Genomic DNA, 25,313 nt, shown 5'->3' with positions numbered 1-25,313 from the left:
CGCGCAAACTTGAGTCTTTTGGGGGTTAAATTGGACAAGGTTCAATTTTCCCCATTCCGCGACCTTCTCAAGAGAGGACTCGATAGAAGACACAAGTTTCTCCCGGCACTGGTCGACGATTTCCTGAGAGAGACCTGCATGGCCCGTGTATATGGCATCACCAGTGCTGTCGTCTGCATAGCAATGAATGTTGGAGGTGTCCAACATATCATTGATATGCAGAAGAAACAGCGTGGGAGACAGCACACAGCCTTGGGGCACTCCAGCATTCACGGGCTTCGGGTTCGAGCAATATCCGTCGACAATGACCTGTATGCTACGCCCAGTGAGGAAGCTGGAGGTCCACTTGCACAAGCTCTCGGGAAGCCCAAATGATGGAAGTTTGGAGAGGAGCGCCTTGTGCCATACACGATCATAGGCCTTCGCTATATCCAGGCTAACTGCCAGGTCTTCCCCCTTGCTTTCAATAGCCGCAGCCCATCTATGTGTCAGGTATACCAGAAGATCACCTGCCGATCGACCATGGCGAAACCCGTATTGTCGGTCGTTGATCAACTGGTGACCCTCTAGGTATACCAAGAGCTGACGGCTAATTATGCTATCCATGATTTTGGAGAGCAGGGAGGTAATAGCAATAGGCCTGTAGTTTACCGGATCCAAACTGTCTCCTTTTTTTGGATCGGATGGAGAAGGGCAGAATTCCATGAGTCAGGGACTACGCCTTTAGAATAAGAGTGCCGGAATAAACGCGTTAGCACCGGCGTCAACTCAGGGGCACACGTTCTAAACACGATTGGAGAAATGCCATCCGGCCCGCTCGACTTCCTGACGTCCAACGAAAACAGAGCTCGCCTAACAGTTTTCTGTCTGAACTGTACTTCAGGCATAGAGCTCTAACGCCGCGGGATGGTTGGCGGTGTTTTTCCGTTGTCGTCAAGAGTCGAGTTGGAGGCAAAAGGAGTGCACAAGAGATCGGCTTTCTCTTTTGCCGTATGGGCCAGGGTGTCATTCCTCATGTGCAACGGCGGCATGGACGGCTGGCTGAAGTTTCCAAGAGCAGCTTTCGACAACAACCAGAACTTGCGTGTTCCGGTCGGGTAACTGGAAAGCTGCTCGCCGATTTTGACGACGTGTTTTGACTTTGCACAAGCGATTTGCCGCTTAAAAAATCTGGAGGCACGGTTGTATTTCCTCTTAAGAACTATGCAGTTTGGATCCTTTGTGCCCAGCGCCGCAACCCAAGTTCGATACGCCTGTTTTTTGCAGTCAGATGCTGCTTTAACTGACGCATCGAACCAGGGCTGTGATCTGCCACCGATGGGTACTACAGAGTTTGGTATAAAAATATCCATACCCTGTAGTATCACATCGGCTACTGCAACGGCGCAGGCACTAGGATCATCCGAAGGGAAACAAACCCTGCCCCAAGGGTAGGATGCAAAAAATGAACGCATCCTATCCCAATCTGCTGACTTGTAGTGCCAAACGCGGCGGGGTGGTCTGCGACGTTGGCGTCGGATAGGCACTACACTCCTGACCAGGCAATGGTCGACGTTCCGAGAGGGGCGTCGACAAAGACCTGGTAACCATGGGGATGTGTAGTCAGCAGAAGATCCAATAAGGACGATATGTGGCTATCCACATCCGGGAGCCGCGTTGGCGACTCAACCAATTGGGACAGACCATACGCCAATGCAAAATTATTTACAGATCGCCCTGCGTAGTCTTTGGTACGTGATCCAAGCCATTCGGCATTGTGCCCGTTGAAATCACCCAAGACTACGATTTCAGCGGAGGGGATCTGTGCAAGTACGTCGTCAATTGCCGCTTGAACGCAGCCCATGAGATGATCGGTTTCTGCGTTACCACTATGGGACCTGTAGACACACGCATAGATGCGGACGCGGTCCTCTAAATCTACGCGGAGTCAGAGAGTGGACAGGTCCCTACCCTCAAAATTGCCGAGACGGCGACAGCAGATATCCTCCCTAACATACACACATACCCCGGCATGAGGGGGGGGGAATGGCCACCGGTCCTCGACACTAACCTATGCGAAACATAGCGGCACTAGGCCGCTACTTCACGCCGGTATTCTGTGCGAGTGTGGTAATTAACCCGGACGAGTCTGGCCCGATTGTGCTGACGTCAAAAGACGGCAGCGTGACTCTCCCACTTCTAAAAAGCCCTTAGTCGCCTCTTACGACACCCATGGGCGTGGGACTCCCCTATTCTTTTTACGCCCCGGGAAAAGTACAGGGCAATTGAAGTAACGTAACAAAAAATTAAAACCAATTATAGAACTGATTTGCTCATCAAAGTGTTCGTCAAAGTTCTATTAAGAACTGCTGTCTCACATGAACACTAGAGTGGAAAATAGCTATATTTTAAGTGGTTTGTGTTTCACAAGATATCCTGGCACCCTAAGGACCGTAGGAGCTTTTAATTCGTCCGATCAAAACTTCTCCATCTCACACAGATGTGATCACGCACATCACATATATGTAGTATAATAAAAATATGGAATACCATAATATCAGATTGAGTTTAAGAGTAATGCCTAATTTATAAATTCAATCCCTAAGCTGGCGACCCGATATTAATATTTGAACAAATGATTTGAGTTTTCTTTAGTGTTAATTCTGCCAATATTCAATAGTCTTTAAACAATTCGACACGTGTTTCGCCTCAACACGAGGCATCCTCAGGACGTGTTGTCTCGCCAAAATCTGGCACGAGACTGGAATTTATACTAAAGAAAACTCAAATCATTTGTATAATTATGGATTTCCGCAAGGTAACGCCTACTTCAATAAATTTTCTTAATGTTTGAAGCCATTTCCTGGTTTTGGTGGTTATTTTTGGCTATAACCGTTCTATCTATGTGATCTATTCTTCATTTCAACTGTGGGATGACATATTGGTATTTTTAAATGGCTATTTACCTAGACATCCCTGCCTATAGATATACAAAGACTAAAGAATATATCTAACGGAGATACAGCAAGATATAAAAGGAAAGTGAAGCTATTATGACTGTAACCGATTTTAATAGAGAAGTCATTAACAGTCAGCCACGCTTGGCATTATATCCTTAGACTGCGTTGCATCAACTAACTAGCAACAACAAACATATTAAAGTAACGGTTACGAAAAAAATGTGTTGCACCATTTGACAATTTTTAGATGACGTCATAACTTTAACTGTAAGTTGCAAACGTCCAAACTTCACTTGTTAAAGCTTTTGTTAATATTTAATGGCTAAATAGCGTGCTGTCGAATGTTTCAATGAAATATTCGATATTGATATTATTACTTTAACTATGCCGTGGAATACGTTGGTGCATCACATTCCGCAGTTTATGTTAAGGTCAGCATTACTGTTAACATTAAATTTGACCTAAACCTTAACCATAACAGCCAATATGATGTAAACCAGCTAGTATTTTAAATATTAAACCACTAGCTAACGCACACATTAACAAATCAAAATAGTTGACGCATTACCGGACTGTCAGGTCGTCTATACGCTGATATATTCTAGGTTAGTGGGTATTTGTATTATTGTGACAGATAAGCATTTTATATCTTATACTAGCTGACCCGACAGACGTTGTTCTGTAGATAATAAAAAAATACTGTTTTATGGGAATTTGAGAATAATATTTCAAAACATCAAGAATTATTTCGTAACGTATGCGTTGTTATAATGAAATTGTTTCACAGCAGAACTGTCAAACCGTGCGTCAATAAATTCTCTCATAGAAAATATGTCCATACAAAACAAAAATTGGAAATGAAAATAATTATGGGTCCCAAATTGAAATAAAAAGTATCCTATCTCTCAAGTTGGTCTAAACTGCACTCCATGAAGTTATCCCCATTAAAATCCGTTCATTAGTTTAGGAGTCCATCGCGGACAAACAACGTGTCACGTAATTTATATATATTAAGATGTACATATATACAATTCTCGTGTCACGGAGTTTGTTACCAAACTCCTCCGAAACGGCTGTTCAGCCGTTTTTATTTGTATAAATCTGTTCAGATTTGTATGAAATTTTGTGTGCATATCGGGTAGGTCTGAGAATCGGCTAACATTTATTTTTCATACCCCTAGATGATAAGGGTGACCTAACAATAAATATATTATATTTTTGTATTTTTTTTTATTTTTGTTTAATTATGATTCAACATTGGAAAATACATACAACTTCAAACTTTCGCTCTTCTACGATCTACAACTATTTTTGTATCGCGATTTTTATATTGTTCTGTTCCATCCACAAATCCGCTATAGGGTTGCAAGATGGCAATCGAATTCAATAATTATTGTAGTGCTATATATTTGTCAGTTCTGAGAATCGGTTGCATCCATTTGTTATACAACATTTTTTTTTAATTACTTTATATGGCAATACGACGTTTGCTGGGTCAGCTAGTAATATTATATAGATTGGAAAAACTGGATTCTAAATAAAAGCCACAAAAGAACAAACACACTCGTAACTCGTCCTTTAAACACATGAATAAATCTGGCTACGCTTTTGATTGATAATAAATTGGAACCTAACATAAATCCTTACAAATACTCCTCTACTCCTAATCACTTTATGGAATAAGAGTAAAAGCTACCCAACGTAAGGCAAGGCTGAAATGAATCACCACCGACCAGTCGTTGGAAGCCTGTAGAAGGCTTCTTCAAATGTATTCATAAAATCCACAAATACCAACCTAACTCAACCAACGAACCCAAATCATTCAAGTGACACTTCTATTATAGCGCTCCACAAACTATTACAAAAGGTGAGTGAAATTAAATATTTGTAAGAACCACTACGTCAGAACTCAGTGTCACCTAGGGGAATGCGGGGTAGCATGCCATCAACTTGTTTAAATGACATTTTGTATGAGTTTTATTTGAATTTATATACATTTTAAGCAAAATCTTTGCGTTCGTTTTCAGAGTGTTAAACTTAATAGTATCAAGCACAATGTTTTTTGAATCTGTTTAAATATCATTTATTTGCAAAAGGATACTTTATTCAATTTTCCAGAAATCGTACACCACCGAGTACACCTTAAAAATAGATAATCACAAAATACCTTGGAGTTGTACCGAAAAAACTTGGCAAAGCTACAACAAACTACGAACATATTGAACTCCGGTCAGAACCTGCATTGTTCTGTTTGTAGCAAACAGCATGCCAACATGTCATAACATACTACAAATAAATATATTAAGAAAAAATTTGTTCAAACAATACAAATGTTATAACTATATTTACAATACTATGGTTATATTAAATTAAAACTATCATAACGAGGAAGCGTACCATGAATATTGGCAGCATTTCCGCATTAGATGTCCGAAATAGATGCCAGCACTTGGACTTCCAGTAAACCTATTGAGGCTTATGTTTTTACATACACCGACTGACGTAACTTGGACTTGAGAAGGAGGCAGAGTATCGACGTAAGTTCCTTACTAAAATTTGATTAAACTTGGGTCTCAATGGACTAAGCTACTTGCTGATATAATTGGCTACCCAAAATAATTCAGAACAATCCAGTATCACAATAATCGCCGACTGACTTAGAAATGTTTGCTGACCAACCAACTAGCCATTTTGGTTGACCTGTCAGTTCTAAGCCCCTCCTGGCTAGTTCGACAGGGACTCTATCTAGAATTCGATCCTCATTAGCTATTATTAGTATCATAATATGATGTATAATAAGGATCATCACTTTTTTTTCATTATAAACGGTTTGATTCCTGGCTAGGAATATTAATTTTTCAAAAATGGATAGATGCAATTTATTATCTATCAAAATCGTGCCCGAGACTCCTTTGGGAATGTCTTCTTTTACCCATTCTAATATACTAGGTACCTAGTACATAATATATATTAATAAATAACTATGATTATATTATGATCAAAAATGTCAAAGTGCTTTAATATGGCCCGAGTGTCCCATCTGAAATAAGGTCACAGACGTCTATTCTGAAAAGTGTGATATAACTAATATTAAAATAATTACGTAATTGCGCTACAAATACACGCATTATGTAGATAATGCACATGACCGCCGGCCTGTATTATCTACACATCAGCAATACGTTACACTCACATTATTTATTTACGAAGCTCTCTACGTCAACTTCCATTTTCATCACCGTTGAGTCGCCGCGCTGATCAATAAATGAATCTTAAAATAATTTTACTTTGATAAAAATTATTCCATAGCCCCAAACTGAGCGCATGGCCTGTTTTATAAGGGCCTGACAACGATATCTTATAAACCGACTTCAAAAAGGAGGAGATTCATAATTTGACTATATTTTTTTCTGTTTGTTACATCATATCTCTCACGTTTATTTCCGAGAGAGAGAGATAGATAGTGATTAACAAAATAAAAGTGTGCGTTTCAGGCCGCCCGACAGAAGTGATTACTTAAATTAATATAAGTTGAACTATTTAATACTGATATTGTTTAACTTGATAAAAGGTATGGAAATCTTTTATTGATTATAAAAAATATTTTATTCTTAGTTACATTTCTTGAATATGTACATTATTATTTTGTGTATGTACATTATTAGTATCATTATTTAATACTATAAAAGTAACAGTTGGTTAGAGTGAGAGAGGAGCCTGTCTACGGCTGCCGTATGCGTGAGAGAAAGGGAAGCCAAACAGACTGGCGCCGTGATGCGTTACGTTACGAAGGGGCTTACCCTCAAAAATGTGGTAATGAGTAGGCTTCAAATTTGTTGCTTATAATAATAATTATATTAGTAATACTGTATACTCGCACATGTAGCGTTTTGGTTTTTCAACAACGAAGAGGTATTCAAGTACGTTAAAATAAATTGTTTTATATAAGCAGTTTATGTAGCTTCCGTTATAGTTTATTCCGTTTTTCGTATATAAGTAGTATCTCAGTAAGTGAATTTGTATTTTTATTGAGATTAATACAGTTTTTATGTCATATCTAAGTACGAATCAAATACTAAAATATACGTAAGTATTCATCCCTACGCTTTGCTAAAACTAATGATAGCTAATCTATACTAATATTATAAAGCTGCAGTGTTTGTTTGTTTGTTTGTTTTTTTGAACGCGCTAATCTCTGGTACTACTGGTCCGATTTGAATAATTCTTTCAGTGTTGGGTAGTCCATTTATCGAGGAAGGCTATAGGCTATGTTTTTTTTTTCAAAATTAGGGATCCGTAATAAAATTGCTATTTTGTAATACAAGGTGTAAAATCGAAAAACTATTTTTGCGTGCGCTGCAAAAACTATTGACAATAGAACAAAATGATGTACAGGCTATAATATAGGCAATATTTTATTACTTATAAAACTATCGCGTGAATTATACTTTATATGGCAAAACAACGTTTGCCGGGTCAGCTAGTGTCTAATAAAATGATAGGTTATGTAAGCATGGACAAGTCCGCATAAAATGATTGTTACTGCTCCTGTCAAATATCCTGCTTAATGTACTATAACAATAAACAAGACATTGTAGTTGACCGATTTATGACATGGCTAATGACTCATATGATACTAACGATATCTATATAATAATCTACATTAATGATGGTATCGTTAAATCAACAGCGTTAGTTTTAACGTTTTGTCAGCAAGCAATAATCCAGCCTATTTCCTAAATAAAATACACGTGTGGGCCACTGAACAAAATGTCAGTGGGGCGAGTACATCGGTCGATATGTCAACGTCTTTAATACTTTCTCAATGTTTTGCTATGGTTTCTCTTGGTTCTCCATAATATTTTTGTTCAAACAAGCAGTTCTTATCTTCTTGTTATGTATGTCTGGTCATGGAGTACAATGGCTGCAGCGTTGCGAGACATAGCCATCTCTACAAATTTAATTTGTACCAAAATAAATGGATGTTTCGGGACTCGTACCCGCGCCTCTCGGGTTCCGTACGAGCGCTGTAACCATCTAGTTCATATAATCACCATCTATCTTCCGCCGGACCATTGAATGAAGTTTTTCATTACACTGCGAGAACGTTGATCCACTGCTTTTTCTTGTTCAACTATTCGATGTAATGGGATTTCTTTGCGGATTATATTATGTCCTTTTCGGATGACATTATGTCGTTAAGGATTCGTACTTAAAAAATAGACGAAATTCTTTGTTAGATGTAAATCTCTTTCAGGTTGGAAACAATAGTACGGTGAGCAATCCATTTTTTTCTCAAACGTCACCAACCATCTTGAGGGTGTCACAACCTGCTCCAAAATGCGGCTGCTTGCCTACGAATTAAAAAAAAATGTTAGAGATAAATTGTCATATATATATATGTGCCATTTTTTACGATAATTTTCGCTTACCTTGCTCTTTGGCCAAAACACGTTATTAATATTACCAGCTTCATTTGCTATTTATTCCCTTCTTCGCACAAATATAGGTAGCTGTTATTAACGTAAAGGTTGCCATAATCTCTTTAATAGTAAAGCCTTGACCTGTCTTAACAAGATTATTAATTAAATTAAAACCATTTATAAGTACGTCATTATGGAAAGTTTTCTTGTTTTCTTTGAAAAATATTCTCCATCAGAAGCTGTTTGAAATTAAACCTCAGTCAAACCAATGGTTAATAGTTAATACTCGTAGTAAATATAAAGCTTAACTTTTGTAATAAAATTATAAAAAAAACACAGATGACAACAATTGATCAACAAAAATGTACCTGACAACCTTCATGTTGCAGCTGACTGAGAGTTGGCAACTATATTTTTTTCAATTCTTGACATAATGCCTTTTAAAATGACGTACAATTTATTAATAAACATATCGGTGCAATGTACATCAGAAAACTAATTTTACTAAAATAAATTATAGGTACTTGCGGCCAAATTTTTATAGGCTACCTATAGCTAATACGTTGCATACTTCCTAATCGTTCATTTAAAATAAGTTTCATCAAAAAACACGTTCCTGCAGAATCGAGCGATGGGATCTTAGGTTATTACCACATTACGTTGCGAACGAAAAGTTGAATATTGTACAACTGTTTGTTCGAAATTTTAACCTCAAATTGACGAAACCAAAGATACCTTATGATTTTCGTTAGAGTTTGAAATGGTTTCAAGAATACTTAAAATAGAGGCTGCTCTACATGAAAAACATTAAGAACGTAGAAGGAAAGATGTGCTTTGCTCACCAAGGTGAATCCCCGACCAGCATAGGCTCAAAAACAAAGTTTTGTTACGCACTAACTATAAAAGAAGCACGAGGAGAAATTATTTCCAGTGCAGGAGTAACGTGTACGAGTAAGTTGCTATTCTGCTCATATATATTGCAAAAATAACTTATCATCATATCTATCATTCTTGGAAATTCAACTTCTATTTAGAAATTCAGAGGTAATGTGTTATATTATACATTGTCATACCTACTAACGGACAAAGACATGTTGCGTTTAAAATTACATTAACATGCCGGGATAGATTTAAGTCCACGTTGGCGAAATTGCTGGCAAAGCTAGTTGTATAATAAATTTATAATTATCCTTACTAAAATTATAAATGTGAATGTAAGTTTGTTTGTTCGCCTAAACCACTGAACCGATTTTCAAGAAATTTAGTACAGATGTAGACAAGAGCTTTTATCGCGAATGCTTGCGGGGTTGAAATAGTATGAAAGTTTATCATTATCGAAGATGATGAGAATTTGTATTAAGGCTCTTGATAAGAAATAAATAAATATTTGTTCTAGCGTTTTTAAAATTTAGATGTGTGTGAGGATGAAAAAGGGGGTGACTACAGTTTTTACCTTATAAAAATGTATAAACCACAGCAGTTTGTTATGTATTATTTGCAAAGTGAGTATATAAATAAATATAAATTGCTGCCCAAAGGAAGTATTGCACGCGCAAGAAGTCGCGGGTAAAAGTTAGTATATTATAAATTTTATTTGGTAAAATTTTTAAATTTACACTCTTTTGCAAAAAACGGGCACCTAGGTAAAAAAAAAGCCTGTTCCACTGGCATCTTCAGATTATTTCATAATTCTAAGTAACTTGTATCATCATTATACTTGAATTAAATAAGCAAAAGTTAGTTTTTGTCAATTTCATCATTACATTTCGATAGAATTAATGAAAAATTATCCCAGAGTCTAAACAGCTAGTTGCATATCTGTTCATTACATAAAAAAGCTTGCTAAAAACTTAAGTTCTTTTCTTCATAAAAATAAAAAGTAAAAGTTTAATATTGAATGTGGCCCCCTTTTGCTAAAATGACAGCTTGTATTCGTCCGGGCATGCTATCGAATATCGATGCTATTTTTAATAGTTTCTTGTGGAATATGCTTCCACTGCGCAGCAATTACATTCCTTAACTCCCTGATGCTGAGCGGGCTGCACCGATTTTACTTGTCGTTTTAGAACATTCCAAATGTACTCAATGGTATTGTGGCCAGGGCTTCGCGCTGGCCAATCCAAACTATGAATTCTTACTTCTAGAATATTCGCTTCCACATCGCCAGAAGGGTGAGCGCGAGCGTTATCCTCCAATAAATTAACTTTTCTCCAAGAACCGCTATTGCCGGTTGTACGTAAGGAATAAGGACTTCGGATATGTACCGGTGTGTATTCACTGTGCCGTTTTCTATAAACGTAACGACTAACTCCGTATGGTCCAATACATTTATCGCAGCCCAAAACGTAACTGAGCCTCCACCATAAGGGGTTATTTCTTCAAAGCAAACTTCTGCGAAACGCTCCCCTTGTCTTCGTAGTACTCGTCGACGTCGGTGATAAATGATAAATGTGCCAGTAATATTCTCAATTGATTAAAACCTCTTTTGGTATTGTATTTTTTAAAGGGACGGAAAAAATTAAAACCACACGTTTTTTCTGCAAATGAAAATGTCAATTTTGAGACGTACCTACACAACTTGTCGTAACGTTTTGAATTGAGATTATATACAATATATTGAATGTAGTAATATTCTTTATGTATTACTTGTCGACGAAAATGCTACAGAGATTTCTTATAAATTCCTGCCTATCAAAGGCCTATGTTGGAGAAAGGCCACTACCATCCTTACCATGGATGTGTTAGACAGCAGTTAATGTGATTTTATTGTTTCGTGTTTCCAGTGTTCCTAGGTTGTTATGATTTGTATTATGCTGTCAATAATGGCACGCACACGAGATTAAAGGTCGTTGAGAGAGATTGTCCATTTAACTTCAGTCAAGTAATCTTCAAGCAGACGATGACCCAATGTGAAGTGATGTTTTCAACGTAGTGGTTAAGCAAGGAATGAAAGCCCCACATTTATTATTTGGTTTGAAGAATTCTAATATAACGAGAACTAAAGTGTGACTAGAATTTGTCGCATATTTACTAAATAGGAATATACGTGTCTGTTCTTCGTGCTGCGGTCATAAATAAATAACAGCACAAAATAAATAGCAGTGTTTTGTTTTCACATTCAAAGTGTTAAATCATAAATAAATTCTCTTTTGATCTGTATGTGAGCGTGAAATAGGAAGAAAGCTTTTTCGCCTATTGTCTATGAACGGTTTTGTTTTATAAAGCCCGTGCACAAGTTCCAGTGTGTATTTCCGGTGTACGTAAAGTGCTGTTTAAAGGAGTTTTGAGAGTTTCGTTATACAGTAGTAATCCCAATAATACATTGCAATCCGTCTGAGCCAATCATTATTTACATGAGAGTTTAATTTATCTTTATTGTTAAAAATATTATTAAAAATTAAAATAACATCTATATTTGGTTTCAATTTTACAGTGGAACAAGTCTCAAATATTTATAGATTTATATTTATTTGAACATGACATTTAAAGCAAGGCAAATGTTCTTTCTTTTGTTTCCACTAAGTATAAATCAATATCATATATTTTAATCCAACGACATTGGGAGGAACGCTACATAAACTGTCAAATTATAAAGTTATATCACAGAAAAGCGATACATATATATTGGAAAAGGAAGTATAGATATGTCGTACATCAGCGCTAATATTGTTAAACAGATTGCAGACTCCAGATTCCAGAACAATTGAAGTCCCGTTGGAGTTCCCACTCAGTAATACTTGTCCCGTACTCCGTGACCCCAATCAAGTGTCCGTTCAATGAGCTCTACTTTCCCAAACGATTACAGCTTTGCCAATCTTAAGCAACGTCTTTCGAGAGAAAATTATATAATTAATACTTTGATAGTATTTTTATTTAAGCGCGATACTTCTCCCTGTCATGTAATTTATTAGTGACGAATGTGTTAAGAAAAAGTCGACTTTTTTTTAATTTGGAATAATTTACTTCGCGTTTATTAATAACACAGAATAAGCATTACTTTCTAATCCTACAGTAAATAACTCTTTCTATTCTTATAAACTTCACCACATTCACTACAACAACTTTTGAAGTAACAATTGGTTACTTTTGTAGACGACAGATCTGTCATAGTGATAAGTGAACTAATCTTTAGCAACGCCAGCCAACCAACCTCTCCGCCTCACACCTGACACACCTTCTAAACTCTAATATATTCACAGCCAAGATTGTAGGGCACAATGGATTTTCAGAGCTTTTGTAAATCGTTCATGTCAAGGCCAAATATATGCCTTATGCGATAGCTTAGCTAGATTCTGCATGCAATCTTAAAAGGCTTTAATTTTGTCGAATACACCCCGACTGTGTCGTATGCCCAACACTATATTTTCAATACAATGTCGAGTATATCCATACAGTCTTCTCTTGATAAATCGTCGACCAAGGCTGGAAAAGTCTTGTAATTTCTATCGACGTTTCTATTGCGTAGTTGTCAGTATGATGGGCGCGAGGATAACGTGGTCATAGACACCCTCAAAATAGCAATTTATAGTTTGTCTGTTTGTGCACGTTAACCTTAGCAATAGCTAGACTGGTTTGAACACGGCCATTGAGTGTTATGGCAAACTTTTCATAAAATTTTGCGTTGCTTTAATTTAAATTTTCATTAATTGCGCTGTATCTAGTGAAGTTACGGGGCTAGTAAGATTTAATGTCGAGTGTGTCAATGGAAAGGGTCTCCCGCGGTGCTAATTTGAATCTTCGCGTGTTTTGCTACATATGTCCATATATTATAGACGTATAGGCCTGACAGCCCGATAATGACCAATTTGAACTGTCACTGTGTTCGTTATCTAGATTAATATTCAAACTACTAAGGGTCTAATTCCAATCGTGGCTTCTTCTGTGGCTTCCACTTGTCCAAATTGGTGACAATAACTAATATCTAATATATTCCTTCCCTTTTCTATGTTGCTGTATGTCTGTGAGATATCTTCTTATCTCTTGGACGCTTTATTTTTCTATCCGCTAGTATATTGTACGTCTAGGGGTGGGACGTATCAATTAGAATCAGGTGAACGTGTTGTTCATCTTATCATTGCTTAGCAAAATGTGTACTTCGCCAACTCTTTCGTAATCACTTCTGAGCAATTGTATTCACGACTGTCCATAAAAGACAAAATGCGCTTGAACAAGGATCACGTATTAAGATGTCTTCTAGAATATAGAACTGAATATTTAATCGCTAATATCTATGAACATAAGCTCTGTACCAAGTGGGGCTTAGTTTTGGAAAACCCCCGGGGAAGGTAAACACGCGATTGAAACCGCCGGAATCTAGATATGAGTATGACATGAGGGGTGGAAATAATGAATCGAGGGTCATTAGCGCTGCCGCGACGATGACGACATGCAAGACATCTTGATACGACGTGCTTTTGTCGATTTACCTAATCTATTGTTTCATGACGGAAAATCTTGTGGATAATTTTTTATGATGCAGTAATTATGTTTTACACTCAAGACTTAAAGGCCATAAAAATTAGTGATTTAACCATTTGATTTAATCACAACTGTTTCTTGTTTTTATATAACATTAACTTTCATGTATCGTGATAATATAATTTAAAATAAAAACTATCATAGCACTGATTTCCTTGATGCCGAATTTATTTATTTATTTGTATATCGAATTTGTTTTATTTTTCTTAAGACTGAAAATCTGATATATCTCAAAGGACCTGCAAGAAAGCCATATAGATCGACTTTTATGTATAAAAGTGCCGCAGAATTCTTGAAAAACCCAAACTTCTGTGCGACACAGCAATTTCACTCGTCACCTTATGGACAACGTTTGGCGGGCTAAAACCGCCAGTCATAAATAAAATCAAACTATGTAATGTCAAAATCACAGTAGGGTATGTTATGTACTTTACGCGTATGTGTACCAGGAATTTTATTTTTGTTTATGTGTGTCTGAATGCTGCGCTAATCTTCGACACAGTAGGACTGATTTTGACGGAACTTCATTGGCACACAGCCCATGCTAGCCCTAGGATTCCGCGCAAACAGTTCGACTCATTGTAAGATTACCACAATAAAATATCTTGATCGATCACTTGGTGTTGGGTGGAAAATTGCCATTTTGTGTATCTTCTACCGATTTTTATCACGGGGAGTGTTCTGAAGAGTTTTGACATGATTACTTCGCAGTCCATGCCACAAAATTATAATCATCGCCATCTGGATATGTGGCGTTCCTCCGCAGTGCGGTTTTCAAGGAACTTTCTACAGCGTACTACTAATATTTGGAATTCAACTTAATAAACAGTGTTCCCAGGACGATACTATGACGATACATGGGTACTTTAAAGGCGTCGTTAGGGCCATCAATACTCCTGTGATCCCCTGGTGTTGCGAGGGTATAACTTTACACCGGGTCACCCGTTTGCTCGTTTGTCCTCCACTTCCCTTTTTTATGTTCATTAAAAACTTCATCTATTTAGTATAGACCTGAAGAATTTGCTTATTTGATCGCGCTTATCTCTAGAGAATATAATATTATAAAACATCTCATATCAGCCGGAAGACGTCCACTGCTGTACAAAGGTCTCCCCCAAATGTCTCCATTATCCTGCGAGCGGTCCTGCACTGCCCTCATTCAACCAATTCTGGTGATCTTAAAATCATCGGTTCATCTTGGTTCTCTTACGGATTTCTTCATTTCTCGCAGGGAAACTCCGAGCATAGCCCTCTCCATTGCCCTCTGCGACCATGAGCTTTGTAATCACAATGTAGAAAATATAATATACCGAACCATATAAACTAGTTAACCTAACAATAGCCAAGCAATAACGTAAGCCATAACCTAATTATAGGTATATATATTAGAGATGAAACGGATAGCAGTTTGGTCAGATACCGGATACCGGATATTCGGCCCACCATGTGGCCGAATAGCCGAATATCCGGCGGAACTTAGCCGTTTGGAGATCTTATTGGAATATTTGAAAATATCTTGTGAAGAGTCCTCAAGTAGCAGTTCATCTTCAACACCGGCTAAAAAGAGGAGAGGAGACAGAGTCAGCTGTATCTCGCACAGCTCATGACACGTTTTGGGATTGCTTTGATGAGGCAGCAAATGAAAACAATACTGACCAGGTTCTACGTGAAGAACGAAACGCGAAAACCTGTGAGATGGATTTTTATCTCAAGTCAATGCGAATTGATCGCAATCGTGAGCTTTATTCTTGGTGGGCAGCTAATGCGAAACAATACCCAAATTTAACAAAGTTTGCCAAAATCTATCTTTCAGCACCTTGCTGCAGTGTGTACAGCGAAAGACTTTTTTCTGGCCTTATTTATGAAAAGAAGCGAAACCGCTTGCTACCTCTCAATGCAGAGAAAACAGTATTTATCCACCATAATTTGCCTTTAGTTCAGTATGAGTACTAATTAATTATTTTTTTTCTATTACATTCACTTACTATGGTGTGATTAAAAATTTACAACTAAAACTAATTATATTTCTTAAGTGATACTAAAACTAACTAAATAAAGCAAATAATTACTTAAAAATATATTTTTATACAGATTTTTTTTTGATTTGGCCTGAAGCCTATCCGGCCGGATAGTATTAAGGCCGCCGGATAGGCTGGATACCGGATAGTTACCGCATATCCGTTTCATCTCTAATATATATGCCTACTTCTTATAAGAAGCCATCACGCTACGTTATTTTGACAAATAACTACTAAAAAGCTACAAATAGCTTTACATATTACTAAACTGTGGGGATGTGATATATTTTGAATGTGTTTTTGATGCACAGAGTACCACGGCGGTGCCACGTGTAGTTTCCATATGGATTTATGCAGCGTAGCGCTATACTAATTAATTAATACAATAGTTAATTATAAAAAATATATCTAAAAATTTAATAATATAATTAAAATTTTGAAACAATAATAATATGGTCGTGGTCGTACTAGATAACACGAAGAAGGTATCAGTGCCTACGCTAGGAAGCGGTTATTAAATTACATACTTACAAACTGTTCCGAAATGATATTATAGAAAATTTATGTATTTAGGTGAATTATGTATATTCGTATTTATTTACGAGTCATATTAATTCTAGACAGACCAACTAAGCTCGGAGCTGTATTTAATTTCGTACCTATTCTAATCGTTTTCACGCTGCAGATTTACAAAAGTTTAGAAAGGCTAAAGGTATTTGACGTCACTGGCTGATATTAAAATAACTTGTATCGGGGAGGGGCTGGTTCGTATCGAATCTATTCTTCAGATAACCGACACGAGCTCCCAGCCGCACCTATATTTGGCTTTCTTTAATACACGACCTAAATAGCGATGAATCAAATCTGCCGAAAGGTCAGCTCAATTTTTCTTCGAGCTGAAAGCTATTCATGGGATATGACAGTTTGCTTGTGTGTGGAAATTGGAATTTCTAAACGAAACGCGAAAGAAAGATATTATGTTATTGTTGTACTTGATAAGGTTGTATTTAAGCAGCTAACAAAATATTCTTAACAATACGTTTTGTTACTTAGAATTTATCTATGTACATGAGATAAATTCATCAAATAACATTCCGAGGAATAACTAAAACAACATAATTATAGGCTTTTAAGTATAAGTAAGGGTGTAATGATTTATTTTAATTAAATATTTAAACATTTAATTAACCATCCTCACCATCTCGATTTGTAGTGTACCTTCATAGTATGGGTTTCGCGGAACTTTCTTCCAGGTACAAACAGAATGTATGATCTTCCTTGCGCGGTGTTTCTGGGTCAATACGAAATGGCTACTTGATAAAAAGCGTGCACGCCGGTGGATGTAAAAGGCTGACCACGCTTATGTTGTTCTGTATGGGCCACGGTGATCACCTAGCATTAGGTGCGCGTAGGCTCGCTTGTCCAGCTTTTCAAAGAAAACCTTTAGCTTATAGCGTTCTTTTTTAAGAAATTGTGGATGGTGTCGGGCAAAAGTTTTTTTGTAACATTCCGCTAACTAGACTGTCCCTGATACGTTTGTTACACGGTCGTGATGTGGCACAGTGTAGTGAGCACGCTCCTTTACGTCGCAGTGTGCCAGTGTACAGTGAGTATTGGATCAGATGATAACATTAAATTCGAATTCAAATATTTTTCTTCAAAATCACTTATTGAACGTCAAAAACTACCACCCATTCAAAATAGACTGCCTCATCATCGAATTTGGCGTTTTTGGCGGAAATCGTTAAATATCAAAATTTTGTCTTTAATCAATTCGACAAATGTTTCGCCTCTACACGAGATCCTCAGGAGATGTTGACGTTAAGTTATATGATCTTTTAATTACAGATGAAATAACTTATTTTTAGTTGTTTGGTTTCTAATATATTTTTTTTCTAAACTGAATAGTTTTCGCGAGAGACACTTCAAAAGTGGTAAAATGTGTGTAACCCCGGTAACTTCTAAAATAAGATAATGATTAACTAAAGAAAAATATATGATGTTCGTGCAAACTTCCACGGAAAATTGGTTTGAACGAGATTTTATAAGTAGTTTTTTTTTAATACGTCATAAAGCGTTACAACGAACTATATGAACTTTTATATTAAGTTACTTGCTGTTTTGGAACCCTTCAAGGGCGAGTCCGACTCGCACTTGGCCGCTCTTTTATTTAGTAAGAGGAGGACAAACAAGCATTTGTGTCACGTGACGATAAGTGATCACCGCTGCCTATACTCTCCTGTAACACCAGGGGAATCACTCTTGTGATTCCCTATTGCGTTGCCAATCTTATTAAGCTTCGAATAAACTTACATATAAATTCAAAAACCGTAAACACATTGGTACGTGGCGGGCGAGGATCGAGCCGGTGGCTCCGTGGTGAGAGTATCCATATATATATAATTAAAATGGTCTATGTTTGAGGCTCTTTCACGCCTAAACCTCTGATCGTTTCGACATGAAACTATCCCCATTCGATGCGAAATTTATCCTAGATGGTTTATGGCTACTTATTTTTTTATTGTTTTGTAATAAGATGAATAAAATTTAATTTATTTCCTTTTAAAATTCGCCCAGCGAAGCGGGCGGGAACGGCTAGTATAATTATATAGAGCTTATACGAAATATGCATTATGTACGATTATTAATATTATGTTCCGGTTGCAAACTGTTAGACAAATTTAGTGCAGTTTCTGTGGGTATTAGAAGCTTCTCTGTGAGAGACTAATTGATTGTGTTACCAGCCACTTATGGCAGCGTCCGCGTCCTCGAGAACCAACACTGTGTATGATGTAATACCTCTTGTTTGCATAACTTTAATGTTATTTAAATTATATTATTTTTGATAATATTATATACAGCAGCTATAAATAATGCATTTAATAATTAAGACCAAAATATTTTTTTTGTTTCAAGTTGAGATGAAATAGATGTTTACAGTGAAAGGCCATTACTGTGTTCAAGGTTATTGATTGAACTCAAAATTCTGTGTGGTATCGCCCTGGCATTTCAGTCACTTTGAGACAAGATGTTAAGTCTCAGGTACCAAGTAATTTCACTAGCAACAGCGACCTTCACACTCAAATACAATAACAATTCATGACAAAAACGGCGCCGCTGTGCCTCACCTGATAAAAAAGTAAATATTTAACTCACAAAGTACGGCATAAACCACCTATACCATATTTTTGAGAGCTATACACGCATTTTACATACTATATATACCTCGAAGTATTAACATTAAAAAATATGGCTCCTTATCAAAACTACCGGTGGGTCTAATAATATAATTTATCAAAGCTAAACAAATTTCGAAACACTACCTTACTGCATAGTTTGTCTCATATATTTATTTATGTTTCCGCCTTCCATACTTTTATAACATATATTATATAAGTTCAAAATCTATATAAGCTGCAGGGCTGAACACCCAGGACCTATCATAAAAGATCATCAATGAGGTTTTAATTTGAAAATAATATTTACTTTCGTGAATAATTAATGGCAATCAGACAAATTTCAGCTTAATGAACATACAGGTTTGATTCGTTGTGTGTACAAAAGTGATTCCATTTATTTTGCGGTCAAAATTATCAAGGTCATTTCAATTTCAAAAAATGTATACAAAAAGGAAAGTACTCTATATTCAAGCAGAAGTCAATAAATTCTATAAACATAGAATTTTTCCAGCGCCGATTAAACAATCGCTGCGCTGTTCGGCGCTTAAATTAATAAATTAATATAGGTGAACCTGAACACAGAACCGCTTCGTTGATGGTACCTAATAAAAAAAATCTTGAAATAAAGACTGACTCCAGAACACTAGAGTGAACGCTGGAGTGCCCCAAGGCTGTGTGCTGTCTCTGACACTGTTTCTGCTGCATATATATTGGACACCTCCAACATACATTGCTATGCAAACGACATCACGGGTGATGCCGTATACACGGGCCATGCAGGTCTCTCTCGGGAAATCTTCGACCAGTGCCAGGAGAAACTTGTGTCTTCTATCGAGTCCTCTCTCGAGAAGGTCGCGGAATGGGGTAAATGACCGCGTGCAACGTAGAGCGGCTCGAATTGTCGGGTACCCAGGGTTCTATGAACGGCTGAATCACTTGGCGTTGCGTAGGGACGTCGCTTCATTGTGCGTCTTCTACCGCATTTATCACGGAGAGTGTTCCAAAGAGCTGTTTAAAAAAGCGCGTACACCTTCCTTAAAGGCCGGCCACGCTCTTGTGATTCCTCTGGTGTTGCAAGAGAATGTGAGCGGCGGTGATCACTTAACAGGTGATCTGAACTCTCATTTGTTCTCCTTTTTCCGTAAAAAAAAAACAACAACACTTCTGATGTAAGACGAACAAACTTAACTTTAGATATTCAATCAAGAAGTTAAATTAGATACCAAGTTAATATCTGTTTATATAAAGTGTTACCATCAGATTTAATTGTTTCCAGTCTACGGAGTACCGACTCACCGATCACTCCTGAATCAATGTTCGTTCAGCACTTCATGTAAATCATTTAGTTAACTATCGGATATTGTCAGCGAGAACAAACAAGATTAGCTACACGTTAATTGGTTTAACATTCTGCAATTTAACTGACGACATCATTTTGTGTTTTATTTCATTTGCGTGGAATTCGAACTATTCAGTGTTATAAATAATACACATAACTCCTAACTTTATCATTAACACAAACTTCTAATAACATAAAAGTCTCGTAAAAAACTGTTTGAGCAAACAGACAATTCGAATTCGATCTTCTCTAAACTGTTTACAGTTTACAACTTAGAAGTGTACTAATCGCGTACCACTTCAATTTTTAAATCAGCCTTAGCTTTCCGATTCTATTTGGTTCTATATATATAAAAAATATAATAGGTTTAAATAAATATACCTATTTATATTTTTGTATTTAAATTATACGCTTTAAAAAATTAAAACACGTTATCAACTGAATCATATGAATAAATCTTCAAATTAAGCGACGTCAGGATAAATAATGCAAATACTCCTAACACTATGCTTAAAATGCAATTTGATACATTACCACAACGGTATAATAGAATATAAATCTATAATTTTAGATTTTATATTTAGAAAATAAGAAGAAAAAATGTTAAAATGCTCACAGCGACAGAGTTGCATGCGGAGTGTGCTTAAGATCCAGCTGTCCTACATTTGCCAACTACAGGCTGATCTAAGTGGAGTGTCTTTCTCTATTTGTAATGAAACGATCCGATAAACGAACTTGGAGTTAGACTTAATGACTGCATGTACTAAATGGTGCTTCAGCTTCGTATATAAATGCTAAGCACTCTATTCTAATATATATTGCTTTCAGCACGAGTCTTTATAGTTTATAGTCATTGGCACATTTACGTGTTCTTTATTTACGACTCGACTGTTTAATGTTTAGTTGAATATTTTTAGTCTGCGACTTTCGGCATAGTCTCACTTGACTTAAGAACACTAAATTGATAATTTACTTCATATATGCACACACGTTGATTTACTTGACTTAAGCTTCTGTAACCTCTAGCAGAAGCAGAAGGCATCCACAGTACACACCCATCACATTTCGATGGCTTTGGTTAAAGAAAGCATGGAGTTGATGAGAGACGGATTTGGTAACGTTCTACTTCACACACTCGAAATTAAATAAGAATTGTTAAAAAACGTTTGTGTGGTATGGGTTACTATAGCATAAATAACTTTCTTAATGATACCACTGATTGGGGATGGACCGACCATTAAGTTATTAAATAATACATTTTATTGATATTACTTAGTAACCATGTTTGTACGAAAACAAAAAGAAACCCGCTGAGCTTCTTGCGCCCGTTCTTCTCAAATCTGACGCATAATTTTTCTTTATATGCTTTTTTGTGCTTTCGGTCTGGTAGATATGTTTTTCAATAGTTCTTGCTCTATGGATTGCGAAGTCTTTTCTTATGTATTTACTTATAAGATTGTATATTGCTGAGATTTAGTTTTTAATTTGTCTAGTTTTCATTCGTCTTAACATACGCTCTGACAATATTGTGTGAGTACAGTTTTTGTAATTTTGTAAGCTTCTGGTGATGGCTCTATGTTATTGTAATGCGTCTGAACCGTGGTATTTTCTGAGCTCTCTAAAAGATGGTGGGATTCTAAAAAATTTAAACGTTGTAAATATTTGTCTATCTGGGGGCCTACTATGAACTCTTATTGCGATTCAATTGACAACCTAAAATGAACTGCTTTGCTATTTCGTACCACGACGTGATCAGAGCTATCTAATTTAGTTTGACGTCAAATCAACTGATTAAATCGCAATGATGTCAATTGAATGTCAAAAATGATATCAATTGAATCGCAAACTGATTTAGTTCGTTCATTCATTCGTACCATGAGGTGTTATTTCAACCTAAACTGGATAGCTAAGTTGTCAAAGTGACCGATTCTAAAAAAGTTGCTACTTCCTTAGAGGAAAGTGAATCTTGTTGTTAATAACTTTTAAAAAATAGTGAAAGCATAGAAAAGAAAATTTTTTTGATCAAAGATGTGATGAGAAAACTTTATTGGACTTTTATGTAAAACAAAATACTGAAAATAAATACCAAAAATGAAAATACTAAAGACGAGGCAGTAAGGGCCCGGGCTATAGCCTGTTCGCAAGAACGAATTAAAAAAAATGTACTCTGTGGTCCTGTCAAATCAAACATCAATGGAGGTGCGTCAATAACTCGTTATTTTTACGAAAACACTTAAGCAAACATTTAATTTGTAATTCAAAGAACTATATTTATTTATATTACTATTGTTTAATAAGTATAAAAAAGGCCTTGATGGGTTATAATTTGACGCAATTGCGCAATTTTAAAATGTAGTTTTAGTATTTTCTACGCAAAAAATCCGCTAAAATTATATCATTTTAGGTTTCGAAACGCAATTTTATTTCGTTCATTCTTCATAAGCGATCCAAACGCCATTCAGTAAAAGGCACTTCATGGTACGAATTTTAGTGATTCAGTTTAGGTACCTAAACTGAACTGCATCGGATTCGCATCGCTTATTAAAAGTTGATGGTAGGCCCTCTGATCATTAAATTTCAAATTATTATTATGAATATTTTGATATTTACATCTGCTCTTCTTTGTATGTGTGAGACATAGTGTTGCTCTTACTAGCCTGTGGTCTGACGGGTATATTATATTCAGGGTTTTGTGTTTTGAAACAAGTGTGCTTTATTTGATAGTACAAAATCAATTTCGATATCTAATTCAATACCCACAAAATTAAAGCTTGGGCACTAACCGTAAGGTGACCCGTACGATCGTTGGTCCTCTGATTTTTAAAATAATTCATGCAACCTAAAGAATAATAAAATCGGATAATAAAACATGTTTTATATGCGTTCACTGCCTACATGTCATTAACTTAATATCGCTAGTTTTTTAAAGTAAAGGGAGTAGAAAAATCTTTATCTGTATTTCATATCATCTGAGTTTCTGTAATAAGTATTCTACATGAAATCCGTGTGGCAGCTGTATCGCATCAATCAGGCCTCTCGTAGTAACTTTTGCTTGTATACGTTGTAATAAAACATGGCGTCAATTTGTTATTCGCTGTCTTCCTGAACGATATTGTAACGTGTTTAAGCACAGGGCTCGGAAAACACAAGTACAATTTCACAAATAGTCACGTCACACCAGTCAGTAATATACTCAGAGATATAAATAACCATTTACGCAAAGATAATATGTCGCGAATGTTCTTGTAGTAACAAAATACAATAACAACAAGTTTTTGTAAACAACTCTATTAACAAAAACATTTGTTTCAATGTCAAGAATCCTTTATGCCGCGGTAAGTACCTATCGGATAATATATATCTATCTAACTATCTCGTGACCTACGTAACAATAATTTTGTACAGGAACTGGAAAGTATTAATTTGTAACATTTAAGGAAAAGTGTTACAGTTTAGGTGCCGTGTACAGTGGTCGTTCGAGGCAGAACTGCACATAATATGTTCCGTTCGTAATATGGTGCGTTGTGACAGAAATCAGATTTTCACTATTATGGGTAGAATTTTAACATCTGATAGATATTCTAAAAATAATAACAGTGTTACCGTCATGAGGATTGCGAGTGAATAAAATGTCCTAAAGGATTTGAGCTTTTAATTACTAATAATAAAAATAGTATATTAATTATAAATTAAATACAAATTAAATCAAAATGGACGAAATTGTGAGTTCAGTGAGTTTAGTGAGTTCTTGTGACAGGCTCCATCTGCTCGTATAAATGTGGTTTGTGGTGGCGTTTAGTGTTGGCCTATAATATTTATCATATAATATTATCATAAGTCATATACCAAGGTAGCTAGCCAGGTACAGATATCATCGCATTAAAGCATTTTTGATGGAAATCGAAAGGGTTTCAACTATTGAACTTATTGAACTAGCTACTGTTTCCCTATTACTGTAAATGAAAAGGCATTTTCTCAAGATTGATTCCTTTAGAATTACTTTTGATGTCATTTCTAATACTACTACCGTTTCGGAAACAAATGGCGCTCTGAGAGAGAAGAAGCGGCGAAAGAAACTCTCCCAGCATTCTTTTTTTGCGCTCTTTTTAATAAAATATACAATATTGTACTTACATTGTTATTGCTATAAAATAATAATAGTAGTCCTAATATAGTACTCCTCCTAATATAATAGTAATACTAGTCCCAGGCTGTCCGATCACTTAGATATTCAGTTGTGGAGTAGTGGATTTACTACAGAGCCATTTTTTAATAAAACATTTAAATTTATTTATAGATAATGCCTAAAAAGTGGCTGGGACTTCATTATTAAAGTAAAGTACTAGAATTAGTTACAAGTTTTACAAGTTACAACCCTTATTTCTAGTGTTATAATAATGAAAATAACTATTGAGTGCAAAAAGGTGACTTTTTTTGTGAACGTGCCACTGCTGGGACTTTATTATAAAAGTGTATACATTTACCCTTAAACCTATTATGTATCTTATGAAGCCTACTAGAATTAGTTACAAGCAATCCCTTATTTCTATTGTTATAATAATTAAAATTGTTAGTTAGTGTTATGATAAAAAAAAACGCTATTAAGAGCAAAAAGATGAAGATTTTTGTCAACGTATATTAAATTTTCATAAATGTACTGACAATAAACAGTCATAATATTAATTTCTTTAAAATTTTCTTCGAGTTTTTGACTTTAACACCAGACATACTTGATTACACACTTGTAGAGCAATAGTTTGTTTTGACAGTTGAGACTTTCTTCTGGATTAAATAGTATTTGATTTACTTGTTGTCCAAGGCGTTTGGTAATAGTACATTACGATACAAGTGCGCAAATTAGGTCGTTCCTGCACAAGCGAAGCTAGTACAGAACGAGCTACGTGCGCACGAGTATCGTATACTATTTTTCCTATTAA

At 36.1% G+C, this 25,313-nt stretch overlaps 1 protein-coding gene across 1 annotated transcript in view; it reads left to right on the top strand.

Annotated features, from left to right (window-relative positions):
• Positions 1 to 25,313, top strand: part of LOC126966737 (progestin and adipoQ receptor family member 4) — an 89,242-nt gene that overhangs the window by 24,080 nt on the left and 39,849 nt on the right. The gene's annotated exons all lie outside the window — the stretch shown is intronic.

Source organism: Leptidea sinapis, chromosome 11 (assembly GCF_905404315.1).
Source record: "Leptidea sinapis chromosome 11, ilLepSina1.1, whole genome shotgun sequence".
Lineage (NCBI taxonomy): Eukaryota > Metazoa > Arthropoda > Insecta > Lepidoptera > Pieridae > Leptidea > Leptidea sinapis.
Note: the sequence above shows the minus strand (reverse complement) of the source record. Positions and strands in the feature narration are given on the sequence as shown.